The sequence below is a fragment of the Ictidomys tridecemlineatus genome, unplaced genomic scaffold (assembly GCF_052094955.1).
Source record: "Ictidomys tridecemlineatus isolate mIctTri1 unplaced genomic scaffold, mIctTri1.hap1 Scaffold_96, whole genome shotgun sequence".
Taxonomy (NCBI): domain Eukaryota; kingdom Metazoa; phylum Chordata; class Mammalia; order Rodentia; family Sciuridae; genus Ictidomys; species Ictidomys tridecemlineatus.
Genome location: NW_027526172.1, coordinates 464,409 through 481,585, shown reverse-complemented (window position 1 = coordinate 481,585; position 17,177 = coordinate 464,409). Strand labels below are relative to the sequence as shown.

The window sequence follows — 17,177 nt, the reverse complement described above, 5'->3', positions numbered from 1 at the left end:
GCGCCTGAGGCCGCCGCACCTTCCCGCCCGTTGCGCCCGGCCCCGGGGCGCCGCCTGCCGCCCCGCGGACCCCTTCCCCTCCCCCACGGCGCGCGGACCCCTTCCCCCCCCGCCCCGCGGACCCCTTCCCCCCCGCCGCCCCGCGGACCCCTTCCCCCCCGCCGCCCCCCGGACCCCTTCCCCCCGCCGCCCCCCGGACCCCTTCCCCCCCCCCGCCCCGCGGACCCCTTCCCCCCCCGCCGACCCCTTCCCCCCCCCGCCGACCCCTTCCCCCCCGACCCCTTCCCCCCCCCGCCCGACCCCTTCCCCCCCCCGCCGACCCCTTCCCCCCCCCCGCCGACCCCTTCCCCCCCCCCGCCCACCCCTTCCCCCCCCCCCCCGCCCACCCCTTCCCCCCCCCCCCGCCCACCCCTTCCCCCCCCCCGCCCACCCCTTCCCCCCCCCCGCCGACCCCTTCCCCCCCCCCCCCGCCGACCCCTTCCCCCCCCCCCCCCCGCCGACCCCTTCCCCCCCCCCCCCCCCCCCGCCCCGCCGACCCCTTCCCCCCGCCCCGGCGCGGCTCCCGGCATTCCGCGCACAGACCTGGCGCCGGCGGCAGAGCCCCGCCGCCCGCGCATCCTCCCCTGGCGCCGGAGCCCCCTGCCCGCCCGAGCCGCGCTCCCGCGCCGGGTCTCCGGTTCCCCGGTCCCCCGTCCCCGGGTCCCGCCGACCCCTGGCCCGCCCGCGCTGCCCACTCCCCCGCAGCGTCGTGCCGCCTCTGGCCCCCGAGTCCGAGCCATTTCATACAGAAAAGTAAAAACTGTAAAGGTCTCATAATACCAAGGTGCTGGTAAGCAACAGAAATTCTCATACCTTGTGGGTAGGAATGCATATATTTTCCTCATAAAAGTCTTATGAATCTTTTATGAGATTTATTTCTATATATTTTTCTTATAAATGATATTTCTAAATTTTATATTATGTGTTGTTCTCTGTGAGAATGAAATTGATTTTTTGGTAATTGTTGTACTTATGTTTAGCAACTTACCTGCACTGCTATAATACAACTAATGACTTGTCTATAAATTCTTAGGATTTTCTTTATAGATAATTGTATCCCTAGTAGGTAATCCTAAGTTTGTTAGCTTTCTAATGCTTAGTCTTTTAAAAATTTTTATTTATCTTATTTTGCTGCTGGAACCTGTAGCACAATTTTGCTAGAAATAGAGATAGCAGGCATCTTTATGTTGTTGTTATTTGTTGAAATTTTTAATCTGTCCTTTATCTGATTAAAAAAAACCAATTGTTGAGTGCTTTCCTGCATCATTTGAGATAAATACGTTTTGTTTTTCCCTAGAATTTTCAAATATCATGAATTACATGTTATTCTTTTTGTTGTAGTTTTCAATGCTGGGGATTGAAGGGCCTTGTACACGCTAGGCAATTGCTCTACCACTGAACTACATTCCCAGCACTTATGCTGATTTTTAAATATAATATATTTGCATACTGAGAATGAACTCAACTTTGACATGTTTTTATACATTATTAAATTTTCTTTAGAAAGGATATACATTTATGCTTCTCACTGGGTTCATAATTGAGATTGGCTTATGTTCTTCCTTTCTCATGCTGTCCCTGTCATATTTTATATGCATTTTTAGATTTAATTATAATATACAGTGTGCAAGTCATTACAGCTTCACAAAATGATCACATTTGTGTAACAAGAAAGAAGCAGAACTTTTCTAGGACACCAAGGGCCCTTCATGTTCTCTTCTAATCAGCACTGTTTCCCTGACAGTAACCAAAATCCTAATTTCTAACACTTTAGTTTTACCTTTTACTTTAATGTTATAAAAATGAAATCCTATATTTGAGGCCATTTTAAAAAATAAATGTTCCTTGTTTGAGGCCATTTTAAAGAATAAATGTTCCTTGAAAAGAATGTGTTTGTTAGATTCAGGATTCCTTATAGGTTCGTTGGATCAAATTTTTTTTATTACGTTGTTCTTACTAATGTCTAAAAATTATTTTTATCAATTATTATTTTATTAAATCTACTGTTTCATTTGCATATTATTACTTTCTTCTTGTAATTTTATATACAGATTTAGAATCACCATAGTTATTAACCCACAGCTAATTTTGAACTTCTTGTCCTAGGTTCATGCTTTGAATATCCTCAGAGCCTTGTTTAGAGATACACCTCTAGGAGAAAATATCATTCCGTATGTTGCCGGTGGAGCTAAGGCTGCAATTCTGGGTTTTACCTCACCAGTCTGGGCAGTGAGTGCTTTTGCCATTTACTTTCATTGATTTAATTGTACCTCTGATTAAGTTTTAATAAACCTTTCACTGGATGATAAAAAAATATATATTGCATTTTATCAAGGAATTTCTCTAGGGAATAAATTCTTGGATCAGACTATATTTTGATTCTTGATGTTTTATGGCTTCATTTTATCTCTTTTGTTGGTTTATTAGACTTAAGTCTTTTATTTTAGTGCAGTAAGCTATAACTTTAACTTATCACAGTCTACCCTTGAGTGATATTTTGCTGTGCCACTTAAAGTATAAGAACTTAATATTTTGCTTCCCTTTTCTTCTTCCTATCTTGATGCTGCTATTGTTATACATTTTACTTTTTTTGTGTTGTAAGCCTGCCCTAGGTTGTTATTACTTTTGTTTAAAGTCAGTTATCTTTTTTTTTTAAATTTGCCATTTTAACCATTTAACTTGGCATAAGTGTATACAATATTCATCACATTACACATTTTCAGAACCTTTTTGTCATCCCCAACAAAAGCTCTATACTCATTAAGTTTTGACTTCCTGTATTTTCTTATCCCCGGTAACCTCTGTAATACCTTTGGATTCTATGAATTTACCTGACCTAATATCTCTTATAAGTGGAATCATAACAATATTTATTAATTTATATTTGGCTTATTTCATTTAATATAATGTCTTTAAGTTTCAACCAAGTTGTAACATGTCAGAATTTTATTCCTTTTTAAGTTTGCATAACATTTCATTGTATGTGTGTACTTTATTTTCTTTATCCACTCATCTGTTGATAGATTGTTTCCACATTTTACTTATTATGGTAATTCAGCAGTGAGCATTAGCATACAAGTTATCTGAGTCCCTGTTTTCAGTTAATTTGGGTGTATTATAGGGTAATTCTATGTTTTAACTTTTTGAGGAACCATCAAACTCTTCCATAGAGACAGTATCATTTTACGTTCATATCAGCAATGCACAAGAGTTCCAATTTGTTTAAGTCTTCACTTAGGATTTTCATTTTTTAAAATGATAGTTCTTCCTGATGGGTGTGAAGTGGTATCCCTTTATGATTTTGCTTTGCATTTCCCTACTGATTAGTAATATTGATCTAGAAACAGACCAACTCTTTCTTAGTATCTTAATGTATCTCTTTTTGGATGTTGTAGATTCTGTATATCATATGTTGAGTGAGTGGTACCAATATATTCTATCAAAAGTTGAAAAATCAAGCACAAAACATTAAACAGAAGTCTAAATATTGAATCACTTTTTTTTTCAATATAACACTGTCCAGAAACCATTTGACTTAGAACTCTGTAAAGACTGTGAGCAGTACCTAGTGTACTTCTTAGATTTAAGAAAGGAAACTTTCATATGTCTTTTTTCATGATTCCTTGGAGAAACCCTTATTATTTTTTCTCCTATGTCATTGTGTCTTCTAGAGTAAAGGACAATAACCTATGATTCATAGGCGCTTGACATGTGGCTTTACAAAAATGCTTGGCAAAGGGGAGGGGAGGATCAAAGAACCTAGGTCTTAAACCCACAGAGTGGTGGGGTGTGGTGGCCCATGCCTGTGATCCCAGCAGCTTCGGAGATCTGAGGCAGGAGGATTATGAGTTCAAAGCCAGCCTCAGCAACAGTGAGGCATAAGCATCTCAGTGAGACCCTGTCTCTAAATAAAATGCAAAGTAGGGCTGGGGATGTGGCTCAAGTGGTTAAGTCCCCCTGAGTTCAATCCTTTGTAACTCCCCACCCACAACTCCCACAAACAAAACAAAATCCACAGAGTGGAGTATTTACTAGACAGGCAGGCGTTCCAATTAGTAGGCTGCACAAACCATTCCGTACCAATATGATAAGCCTCTAATTGAGATTCAGTCTGTTGCAGTGGCTGCCAAAGGCACAGACTCCCAGTGTGAGGAACACTCCTCAAGGTTGCCAACATTTGCCTAGACAATTGGGCATCTTCTTGTAAGAGATGCAGACTTTTGGAATTCTGTCTAGGAGCATTGCATAACTGCCCTTGAAGGCACAGCTTTTACCTTTTACATTTATAGCAAGTAGAACAATACCCGTATACCATCAATGTAATCAGAGATGTAGGAATGTGGCTTGATCATCAGGAAAATTAGAGATGGTAAAACTGATTGCCAACAATATTAATATTGTTTTCTTCAAGTCTAATCCAGATAATACAAGAAATATTTTCTGTGAAAGGGCTTTAGCAGTGTGAAATGTGGTGATTTTCCCAACTTTTTGCCAAAGCCAAAAGTGTCAGAAACAAATGATTCCTTTGTGGAAGTCCATTTGTGAGACCCAAAACAGTAATGCATATGCCTGAAAAATTTTTTAAAATAAAGGAAAACATAAGAGAAACCTTTAAAATGAGTTACCTGTTAAGCCACCACAGAGTTATCATGATTCTGATGCATATTTTTTATCCTGTGAGTTTTATGCATGAATACTATCAATATCCATATATATATCCACAAAAGCTTATAATAATATAAATGCTTATGATAATTTTATTAACTGGAATCTTCCTTTTGAACACTGGTTGTATAGGAATATTTTGTTTCTATTTGCGGTTCTTGCTTTGTCAGACAAAGTAACATCATACCTGTGACAATCTATACTGTTGCCATAAATTTTTTTAACTTTATAACAACAGTTTCACAGACTCCAGGCATAGCATTGGCTGTGTTCAGTTCTGTTGATGATCTTCTTGCTTGTAGAGTCCTGAGCAAGCATGGGACTTCATGTGGGGTGGGAGGGAGCTCATGTTGCCATATGCTGATTGCTGTATTTCCTTTCTTATGAAAACCTAATGAAATTATATGTCAACATAATCACCGGCTATGAAGAAACCTTCATTTTACAGTAACAGTTTACTATAGCATTATTTGTTGAAGTCATTTTAAAGGGTGTTTTTCCCCTAGTGCTTGTGAAATATGGTTTGATTTACAGAAATTTGATTTGTGTGCATCCTCTCAGGAATATATTGTGCCTAAAGCTGGCGACATCTGTACTTTTGACTTAATTGTTTTTCCTGATAAGTTGGAGAGGCAAAAACCCAGGTAAAGTGAATTATTTGCAGTAAAGGGCCATTTTTCAGAGAGCATTCATGTATAGATTTAATGTGTTTTTACAGATTACTGACTATTTGTATTGAGACCTTACAGGTCTTTCAATCTTTGCTACTTGGTTGGAATTTTTTAAATACAGAGAAAATGTACTATTGTAAACATTGTAGGCATTAGGCATACCTACAGTGTAGTAGATGACATATTAGGCACTGGAAATACTAATATAAATAATGTACCTGGCATCATTTATATTACATTGATTAATTTCAGTAAACTTTATTATACTTCATATTTTATATATAAATAAAATAAGGCTAAGAGATGTGAAATACCTTTGTCTAAGAATGTGCAACTATTATCTGTCTGACTTCAGAATCTGAAGTGTGGTAAAGCAGTTTTGTGTGTGATAGGATTGCAGAAAAGGTCATTTTAGCTGATTTGTAGGGCTTGGGCCCTGTGTCCTCAGAAAGCAACTGGAGGTAAGGTTTTATTGAGTGGTACAAACCCAGAGCAGCAAGAATGAAAGAAAACAATAAATAAGGCAAGAAAGGAGGAAAGATGCTACCAAGTAGGCCCTAACCTTGCAAGAAAACTGAGCTGGTTGTCTTGTCACATGGTACATCTTCTATGTGAAACTACCACCTCTTAGAAGAGTCCCATTGCTTGTTTCTTGTTGGTCAGAGTTTACCCCTTGGGGCATTAACCCAACTTGGACAAGTGTTGGCATAAATACTTGAAATGCAACTGTGATTCCTTCTGCTATTGAAAAGCCTATTGAAAAATCCTTCACAAGGGGGTTTTATAGCAGGGAATGATGGGTTTTTTATTAATCTAGATAAATGGGGACTTGATTCTAAGGTGGCAAGAAGGAAGGAGGAAGACCAATCAGGAAGCTATTATAATAGTTCTGCCAAAAGGTGATGATGGCCTAGAATAGAGAAATGTTAGTAAAGATGGTAAGAAATGATTATGTTTGATGTACATTTTGTAGATGAAGTTAGTTTAGTCAAAATTTAAGTTACATAAAATGACTTATAGATACATATGCATAGATCCTTAGAGTTTTCTGGGCAGTTGTTCTTTTAAAATAGCATCTGATTCTCTTTATTATGTTTAGTGACTGTTGGACACCTGATTGCCTTTCCCTAGGCAACTCTCAGCCTTTCCAATAGAGCTTGCCTAGCAACCCAACTAGGGTCCTCCTATGACCCATCCTGAGGTTATATTTTCATCTAGAACAGTTTTATCTTGCTTCTCTCAAGTCAGTTCTGATTCACAGCATGCAGGGGATATCAGAGGAATATACAAAAAAGACACTTTCAGATCTTCCTGGCAGCACTGCCACGGTTACTTTGTGTCTTGTTGGCACCAATGACTCTGCCCTCTGGCAGTTGTGAAGTTGCTATGAAGGTTCCAGGCTTAGGGCTGTGTAGTCTTGAAATCCAGCTGTGCTCCACTCATCATGCTATGTGCCTTGGAATGGAGCTTCATTTACTCAGAGGAAGAGGTACATTTTTTCTAATTCACTTATAGATGCTGTATGGATTAGTGGAAACCCTTTCTTTACTTTTGACCTCTCATGGGAGAAGTATCTTACAGCTTTGGAAGACAGTTACCAAGAACTCAAGTATTGCTGGTCTTCTCCTTAGAAGCCCAGAAAATATGGCATGGTTTTTCTGGATTATAGGTGTAGGATTTCTTCAAAGTCACATGGCTTAGAACTCAAATCTCATTTAATTTTTTTCAAAAAATGTCTCTTTCTGCTCTAAACCTGTATCACATACCCTGGACAGAATATTAAAATGTTGTATCTTGACCCTATCCTTGACTGCCTACTAGGGGTGTATGGTGTGTCAGTGATCATGCTACATAGCAATTGCACAGGGTGGGCTCCCCTTTCATATTTTTTGAATATTTGTTAAGGGAGTTTATATGTTATGTAATTAAAAAATGAGTGTACATATGTGCTTGTACACACGCATACAACCTGGTGTAACCTAATTTTCTAATAAATTAGAGCTAATAAATTCTTCTCTTATACAAGTCTATATATAGAAGCTTTCTTATGCCAAGAAAGAAAGAAAAAAATTATCTATTCAATGAATAGAAGAGAAATACTTTGGTAACAGTTGTCACTTTGCAGCTGACTACCAAGTCGCTGCCAACCATATGTTGGAGACTCAGTGAAGAAAGAGGTAGAGAGCAGGAAGTATTCTGGTTTTCCCTGATAAAAAGAATTGTTTATAGGTAGAATTACTTGACAGTTGTTCTAATCTCTGCATTTTCAACTTTACCACTAATTCTGTTTTTAATCTTTTTTTAACTTGCCTACTCCTTCATTCATTTTTCCCCAAAGGAATTTGCTTTTATTGTATTACTGTTGCTATAGTTTGGATCTAAGAATTTCCCCAGAGGCCCATGTGTGAAAGGCTTGATCACCATCCCGTGGTACTATTGGGAAGTAATAGAACCTTTGGGAGGTGGGGCCTAGTGGGAGGAAGTTAGGTCATGGAGGCGTGCTCTCGAAAATCCTGTTGGGACCTACATCCCTCCTCTCTTTTCTTTTGCTTTCTGACTCCCATAAGGTAAACAGTTGTTCTCTACTACATGCTCCCTGCCATGATGGTTTGCCTTGCCACAGTCTCAAAAATAATGGGACCAACTGACCCTTTATAATAACTATTTAGTGGTCTGTTTTTTAACTTCAACAGTTTTAAAACAGTATACATCTCAGCATAGGAAATCAGCTAATGTAACATGTAATGAATAAAGGGCAAAAATTAAATGATGTTTAAGCAGATGTAGAAAAAGCATTTGACAATAATCTAATTCCATTTCATGATTAAAAACACTCAATGAACTAGGAATGGAATTTTCTCAACCTGATCAAGAACAGCAGTGGAAAACATAGCATATACTTACTGGTGAAAAACTGAAAGCTCTCCCTTAAGATCAGTAAAAGGTCAAGGGTATACACTCTTGCCACTTATGTTCAGCATTACATTAGAACTCCTAACTAGGGCAATCAGGCCAAAATAAGATGTAATAAAGGAATGTGTAACTGTTTTTATTTTCTGATGCCATGATCTTTTATGTAGAAAATCCTAAGGAACACACTCACATAAATTAGAGCTAATAAACAAGTTCAATGAGGTGGCTGAATACAAGATAAAAGTATCAAAATCATTTTTACTTGAGCAATGAATAGTCCAAACATTAATTCAAAAAGAATTTTTAAAAAAGAATAAAAGAAGAGAAGAAAATGTATGGCATATGTACACTGCTGAGGGCCATTGCCAAGTAGAAATGATGATTCAAAATCCTTGCCAGCGTACCCCATGTTAAATGGACTTGCCTTTGAAATCCGCTGTGACCTTGCATGTGTGTTTGAGAAAGGCGACCCTGCTCAAGGTGAATGAGGGTGGATCCAGGTTTGAGGAAGTATCCTGCAGGTTTGAGGAAGTATCCGGGCTTAAGATAATTTGGGTTTAAGGCATTCCCACTTTAAGACAATAGGGGTTTTAGGGAAGTTGGAGGTTGAAGATTATTGCTGCTGGGATTAGGGTGTTCCTGCTGCGTGTTCCTGTTGAGATTCAAATTGGATTTGGAAAAAGCCTCTGTGGAGTAGGTGATTGGGGGCAGCGGGATTTTGGAGATTGGATCAGAACATGTTAGCTGGAGGCCGGTGTGAGTTCTGGAATAAAGAATTGCTATTTGAATCTACAAAGCTGTGTAGTGGCTCGTGATTCAGTGCCAGCCGAGACACTGGCAGTACACAATAGAGTTCTACTCAGCCATCAAGAAGAATGAAATTATATCATTTGCTGATAAATGGATAGAACTAGAGAACAACATGCTAAGTGAATAAGCCAGACTCAGGGAGACGAGGGTCAAATCTTTTCTCTCCTGTGTGGAAGTGAAGAGAAATAAGGAATAATAAAAGGGAATCTGATGAAAACAGAAGGGAGAATAGTATAATAGAAGAAAGTCATTGAAGGGCAGGGTGGAGTGGAGGAAGACTAAATGGACTAAATTATGCTATGTGCTGTATGCATATATCACAATGAGTCACAGTTTTATGTATAATTATAATGCACCTATTAAAAATTAAATAAATAAAGGTAATAAAATAAATAGAAGAAAGATCAGTAGAGAAAGGGGATTCAGGAAAGGAGGAAGGGAGGTAAAGGGGAAGTCTAGAGAATGAAATGGAGTAAATTACAATATATGCATGTATGTACATGTCACAAAGAATACCACTATTATGTATAACTGTAATGCACTAATAAAAATATAAAGAAGAATAAAATACTTTAGAAATAAATTTAACAGAAGATGAGGCTGGGGTTGTGGCTCAGTGGTAGAGTGCTTGCCCAGCATGTGTGAGAAACTGGTTCTATTCTCAGCACCACATATAAACAAATAAATAAAGGCCCATCAATAACTAATAAAAATATTTTTTAAAAGGAAATTAATTTAACAGAAAAAGTGCAACCTTTCACACTGAAAATCTGAAAACATTATTCAGAGAAATGCAAGAGGACCAGATATCCCATGTTCATTATTGGAAGACGTTCTATCATTAAGATGATAATATTCCCCAAATTGATCTACAGATTCAACATAATTTCTGTTAAAATTCCATCTGAATATTTTTTGGCATAAATTAATATTTTGGTCCTAATATATGTTAAAAAAATACAAGGGTCCCATACTAGACAAAACAATCTTGAAAAAAAGTCAAAGGGCTCATAGGCCCCAATTTCAAAAATTACTACTAAGCAGTAGTAAATTTGATTATGGATTTGACATCAGGATAGACATATAAATCATGGAATAGGATTGATTGTCCAGAAATAAATCTCCACAAAAAATTTAAAAAATAGTGCTCAAAGATCAATGGAGAAAGAATAGTTCTTTCAACCAATAGTACTAGTACCATTAGATAGCTATAATGCAAGGGAATGAATTTCATGTTTGAGGAACTAAAAATGGATCAAAAATCTAAATGTAAGAGCTATAAAAATTTTAGAAGAAAACTTGTGTAAGTTTTTCTACCTTGGAGTGGGTTAACAGTGTCTTAGATACAACACCTAAGGTACAAGCAACAGAAAATAACATAGGTAAATTAGACTTGATCAAAATTAAGAATATACAGAAAACTCTTAGAACTCAATAATAATAAAAAGATAACCCAATTAAAAAAATGGACAATTCATTTGAATATATTTCCCCCCAAAAGATATTCAGATGGTCAATAAGTACATAAAAAGATGTTTAGCATCATTAGGGAAATGCAAATCATAGCCACAATGAGATACCATTTTGTACTCACTAAGATTAAAAAGATGGACAATAAAAGTATTGAGGAAGATGTGCAGAATCACAGAATTGGTGAAATTGAAGCCCTAATATATTGCTAATCAGAATATAAAATGGTACCACCATTTTGGCAGTTCCTACAAGCAGAGTTACTGTAATAATTTACCATACTACTTCTGGATGTATACCTAAGAGAAGTGAAAACATGTTGATACAAAAATTTGTGCACAGATGTTTTCAGTAGCATTATCCATAATAGCCAAAAAATGGGAAACAAGCCAAATGTCCCATCAAATGCTGAACAGATTTAAAAAATGTGATATATCTCTATTATGGGATATTACCATAAAAAGGAAGAATATATCAAAAAATGTTAGAATATGGGTGAATCTTGAGGATATTGTGCTGAGTGAAAGAAGGCTTACATAAAAGGCCATCTGTTTCATGATCCTATGTATATGAAATGTCTGGAATAGGCAAATATTTAGAGACAGAAATAGATCAGTGCTTTCCTACTATGGGTGGAGGGAAAATGATGACTAATGTGTGCAGGGTTTCATTTTGGGGCTGTGAAAATATTGTTGATTTAGTGGTGATAGTCTCCCACTTTAGAAATACAGTAAAAACCACTGACTTGTATACTTCAAAATGGTGAATTTTACAGTATGTGTATTGTATCTCAAAGAAGGGAAAGTCATTTTTAAAATATTAAAACCAAGTATTGGGGGCTGGGGATGTGGCTCAAGCGGTAGTGCACTCGCCTAGCGTGCGTACGACCCGGGTTCGATCCTCAGCAGCACCACATACCAACAAAGATGTTGTGTCCGCCGAGAACTAAGAAAAAATAAATAAATGTTAAAATTCTCTCTCTCTCTCTCTCTGCGCCCCCCATTCTCTCTTTAAAAAAAAAATAAATAAAACCAAGTATCATCAATTGATTACTTTTGGAGGTTTGCTCTGCCCTGAATGGAAAATTGGTTAATACATGCAAATAATTCTGTATTGAGTGAACAGGGTAACCAAATAGATGATTAGGGAAAGTTTTTAAAATTTTTTCTGGGAATGTTAAGTAATTAATGCAGAAGTTCTGATAGAGTATCACCGTTTTGCTATATGTATCAGAATAGGTATTGATCATAATTGGCTACTAAATGGAGGAATTTTATAATGGATTTCTTGGTCTGTTTGAGCTGCTATAACAAAATGCCACAGAATGGGTGACTTATAAGCAGCAAAAATTTATTTCTCATAGTTCTGGAGGCTGGGAAATCCAAGATCGATGTGCCAGCAGATTCAGTGTCTCATGAGGGCCTGCTTTTTGGTTCATAGAAGTTGCCTTATCTTGTAAAAGGTTAAAGGGGGCAATGGATCTCTCTCTCTCTCTCTCTCTCTCTCTCTCTCTCTCTCTCTCTCTCTCTGGTCTCTTTAATATGAGCATTTAATATTTCATTTATAAGTGTAAAGATTTCATAACCTAATCATATCCTAAGTACCCCACCTCCCAAAGCCATCACTTTGAAGGTTAGGATTTCTACATATGTATTTGGGGAAGGAGGCACAAACATTCAGCCTATGCAGGATGGATCAAGCTGATAGTATTGATACCCATTGGTTCATCTTTTTTTTTTTTTAATTTAGAGACAGGGTCTTACTAAGCTGCTCAGGCCTCAGTAAGTTGCTGAGGCTGGCTTTGAACTTGTGGTCCCCCTGCCTCAGCCTTTGAACTTGTGGTCCCCCGGCCTTTCTGGGATTACAGGCGTGTGTCACTGCACCCGGCTCCATTTGTCCATATTAATATTACTAAAATGCATTATCTGTCTCTTGCCCTCAGTCTATTGATTAAAAAAAAAGAATTTTATTTCTGGGTTGTGCCTGTTTCACAAAGTGAAAAAAAAACCCTATGGTTTTGTTTAAAGTGTGTATTCTCAACATCTCCAGATGTTTAACTTTAGTGCATCTGGCAGCCTTTGTCAGAGAGTTTGGTTTAGGGCAAAATGGAATTTGTGTTTCTGTTGTGTTTTGTTTATTTTTTTGTTATTACTTGTGGTGCTGGGCAAGCACTCTATCACTGAGCCCTACTTTTAACCTTTCTTTTTGTGTTTTATCATTGTTATGATTTGAGGGAAGTAATGGTGTCCTAAATGTCCTTACCAAGCCTTCTGAGACTGAGTAAGATAATCAAGACCTGTGATAGGCAGAGGTGATACTGATATTGACAGGATGGATCTATTTGTTACAGTTTGGGCATATTAGGCAGGGCATGTAGTAGGGACTCCATTAATGTTTGCTGACTATTGAATGGACCTAAGTAGATCTGTCCAAGATTAGGGTTTCATTGCAATTTTGGTATGAATTTTATTTGGACTCTATGGTCATTTTTCCACCACCCCTTTTCTTTAATTTGTTGCCAACATTTCAAAATAGTGAGATTTCACATAAAAATCATGTTTCTGGCTTCTGTTAAAAAAGCAGAAGATCTGGCAACATTAGGCTTGCATTCCTTCATGGCAGCTAGTCAGCTGAAGCTGAGCAGGGACTAAATTAGACACAGTCCACTGCTGCCTCTGTTGCTCCCTGCTTCTACTGGGCGTTTGAGTTTGTGACCCTTATGCAATGGTTTCAGGAAGTGGTTTTCTAAATCTCAAGTTATTACTTTTTTAAAAAAATCTTTGTTTATTAATTTATTTTTGTGTGGTGCTGAGGATCAAACCCAGTTCCTCACATGTGCGAGGCAAGGGCTCTACCACTGAGCTATGGCTCCAGCCTGCATTATTACTTTTAATGACTTTTCTGATTATATTGCTACTTAACATACCATATGATCACTTACCTAATTAGAAAATAAGCTCTATGATGGCAGCAATTGTGTGTCTTCTATTTCTAGATATTCTCTGTGGTGCTGATATATTGCCTTGCACACCATAAGGAAGGCAGTACATACTTAAACCTCTCTACTCTGATTTGGCAAGGTGATTGAGGAAGACCAATAATGCTAGAATATTCAAGACATTGTCATGAAATTCCAAAGTATCTTGATGCATTGGCTTGGAAAACATACTCTGTAGTGTCTTGGAGAAATGATCCAAGTTTATTAACATTATTCTTGCCTCTTGTTTTTATTAATCAGTTCTATCATATAATTTTAGGGTTAATATCCCTTGGCTATATTATTGGCATTGTGAAGTTAATGGCATTTGGAATATTAAGTATTTTCTTGACTATTTATTACATGGATTCTTTGAAATTAAGTCTTACAAGTATTTTCTCACAGGTAGGTAAGTACAGAAAAATAAGTGAAAAGAGTTGAGGTCTAGAATAATCATTGTCAGGAAGGATATGAAAAATAGTTTTTTTTTCTTAAAGTACTGTTTGGTGATTCAATTCAAGGACAAAATGAAATCAATTGATAATATTAGAATAGGAAAAAACTATATTGTGTTTGGAGTTAGGGCTTAATTTAAGAGTTCATTGAGTCAATTACTATTAAGTTTTTTTTAAAAAAGTTGTCTCATTTTGTGAAAACAAACCATGTTTTCTTTAGTCCTACACTAGCCAATGGTATAATGATTGGAATACCTAGTTGACCATTATACATGTTGATTTCATGCCATAAATATTCCTTGACCCATATTGTGTGTTTATTTTTATAATAGGTGAGAAATTCATCCACTCTTCTCTTTAGTTCCTTGATCACAAGAATTTTTGGAGTTAAAAGGGGAAAGGACGAACTTTCCAAAACAAATAGGTAAGTAAGCTTCATCTAATGCTAACTTTTCTTTTTACACAAAATTGTCCTGGCCAAAAATAATTGTCGAAATTTTGCTTACTTTTACAGATTCATCTGTAGCATAAAACTATAAAAATGGTATAATGAATTAACCTGTGCTGCCAAATTCTAAATCCTTGGGCAAAAATATCAACTGATTACAAAGTTGACCTTTCAAATCAACAAATATAAAGCAAGGAAGCCAGGGCTGAAATATAGACTTGTTTCTCACTGCAGTAACTATTCTTTTTTCTTTGTGTCTTCTTCAAGTATTCCTGAAATGTCCTACATTCTTTTTTCCTGATGTGTTATCGAGTATTTACTATCTGTGCAGTATCTTTAATCATATAGGCGAAAGTTTAAAAGATTGTGAAACTCTTATCAGAACACCTTCCAGACTACCTGTGCATTCATTACTCTCCTAAACGAAGGGAGAAAGTTGGAGATGTTGACTGTGTGAAATAAATAATGCATTTACTTTTTGGTCTTTAATTTACTCTGTTTTTTTCAGTAAGGCTTTTTAATGTCTGGAAGGAAATCTATGGAACCATTTTGGTTATTATTATTATTTAATATAATGCACAAGTTCTGTTTGTTCTTAAAGAGAAGCTTTGGATAGTTCTTCAGCATTTGAGGATTTAATAGTAGTGTAGTTGGCTTGCAGCTGTTAACACTAGATGTCACTGTCGCTGCATGTTTAATTACTCCCTTAAACTTTTAGAATCCAATTTGACATACAAGTCATTGTCTTAAGGACCTAAACATGAATTCAAGCCCAGCTTCTCTCTTCCCTAAACAAGTTACTATGTTTTTGCTTCAAATTTAGATTTTAAACTGGTATTTATTAAAATATGTCTTCTTGTGATGAAATTAAGTTTTAAGAACTAAAAGATATGATGAAATAATTTTTTGATATGCTTGTGGTAATTCTAGTGAAACCTGCTGTGGTGGTTCTGAAAATTGCTGCTTATCAGCCTGTAAAATTCACCAAATATTTCAAAGAAAGGTAACTGGCTCTAAGTTTGAATCCCCTGAGTAAATGCAGGAATACTAAGAGATTTTTTTTTCTCCCCTGAGTTGTATTTTTAAAATAAATATTACTACTTTGGTAGCATGATTATAATTTTTACTTTATAGCCTGTTATTTTTTTTTAAATATTTTTAGTTGTAGATGGACACAATACCTTTATTTATTTATTTTTAGGTGGTGCTGAGGATTGAACTCAGTGTCTTACGCATGGTAGGCAACTGCTCTACCACCAAGCCATGACACCAGCCCCTTTAGCTCATTCTTAAAGTAATTTTTCCTGTCATTAACTGAAAATTACTAGTATTTGTTTCTTTTTAACTTTGTCTAATTTGTTAATAATTCTACAGTGTGCTTAAGTTTAAAATAGTTGTATCTTTTTATGAGACCATGATGATGTTTAGTAGTATGAATAAAATATGATATTAAGTAACAATTAAAGTTAATGTTAAAATTGCTCTTCTTGAATGTGTATATAAATTTTACTGTGCACCAGAGAAAAATGATCATTAATTTCATTTAGGTTGCAACTGAAAGAGGATAGAAGAATAAAAGGGCGATGAGATCACACAGTTTTACCCTTTTAGCTAAAGTCACACTGATGGAAATTCATTTCTTTTGAATAGAGAAGATTACAAAATTAATAACTTTCCTAGAAGAAGAGAAATGGAATATTTGTATAATTATTTTGACTAATGGTGGAAAGTGAAATGAAGGAATTAGGAAGTTGATATTTTACTTAAGTGTGGTGAACATTTTTTAGTAAGAGCCTGTATTTCAATAATCAGAAGACTGGCATGTGTCATCTCCTATACAGGCTTCTCTTTTCTATTTAACTCTTGAATTATCAGTTTCTTGGCAGGTCTTCTTAGAAGTTCTGCAAAACATTTAGTTTGTTAAATTTGCAATTGTTTGTGATTATTCTACTTTTGTAGTTTATTTAATTTTGTCACTTTTTGTTGAAATATTTATATACCCATTTTCTACATATTAATTCCCCGAAGGATAGGACCGTTTCCATCTATTCTTTGTATATATAAAGGGCACTTTAAGAATGCTACTTACAATGTCTTGTTGGGTGATTACTCAGTCATCAAATAACTAACCTCAGCTGATGACACCTCACAGCCAGTTAAATTTGCTTTCACAACCACAGGTTGTTCTGCATGCAGTCTTGCAAATGTGTGCTCTTGGTTGGAAAGGAACTGAACATAAAAAGAACATCTGCTTTTTTTCCATCTAGTGTGAAAAGAATGTCTACCTTGGAGTAAATAAACTTGGTTTCTAGGCATTTTGTTGCCACTGGAGATGACCTTAGTAGAGTCCCTTATTCACTCCATACTTCAGTTTCTCAATCTATATGACAGGAGTAGTAAGATCTAGATTTTATCTTCATGGGGTTATTAAGAGTCTACAACAAACTATTACAACTTTATTATTAATTTTTTTTAAAATTGAAGTCCTAAACAATTAGAGATATGGTTTGCTGTTTCTGTCTGTTGCCTTGCTGTTAGACTGTGCCTTTTGAGGACAGCACCAGGGTCAGAATCCTGTGTATCTGGTACCTTGTATACTGTCTGGTGTGTAGGAAGCATATAGAAATACTTGCTTAGTAGAAAAAGTAAATTTTATTACTGGGGAGGGGGGGATAAAAAGTTTGTTTTCTACTCCTGCCTTTGTTCTCATAAAGCCACAATAACCAACG

At 36.8% G+C, this 17,177-nt stretch overlaps 1 pseudogene across 1 annotated transcript in view; it reads left to right on the top strand.

Moving 5' to 3' along the window:
* The window catches only part of LOC144374928 (transport and Golgi organization protein 1 homolog), a 167,974-nt pseudogene that overhangs the window by 327 nt on the left and 150,470 nt on the right, over window positions 1-17,177 (top strand). Inside the window, exons 2-3 of the transcript XR_013434164.1 lie at window positions 2,146-2,268; window positions 14,333-14,424. The product of XR_013434164.1 is annotated as a transport and Golgi organization protein 1 homolog (transcript). The remainder of the gene's footprint in view (window positions 1-2,145; window positions 2,269-14,332; window positions 14,425-17,177) is intronic.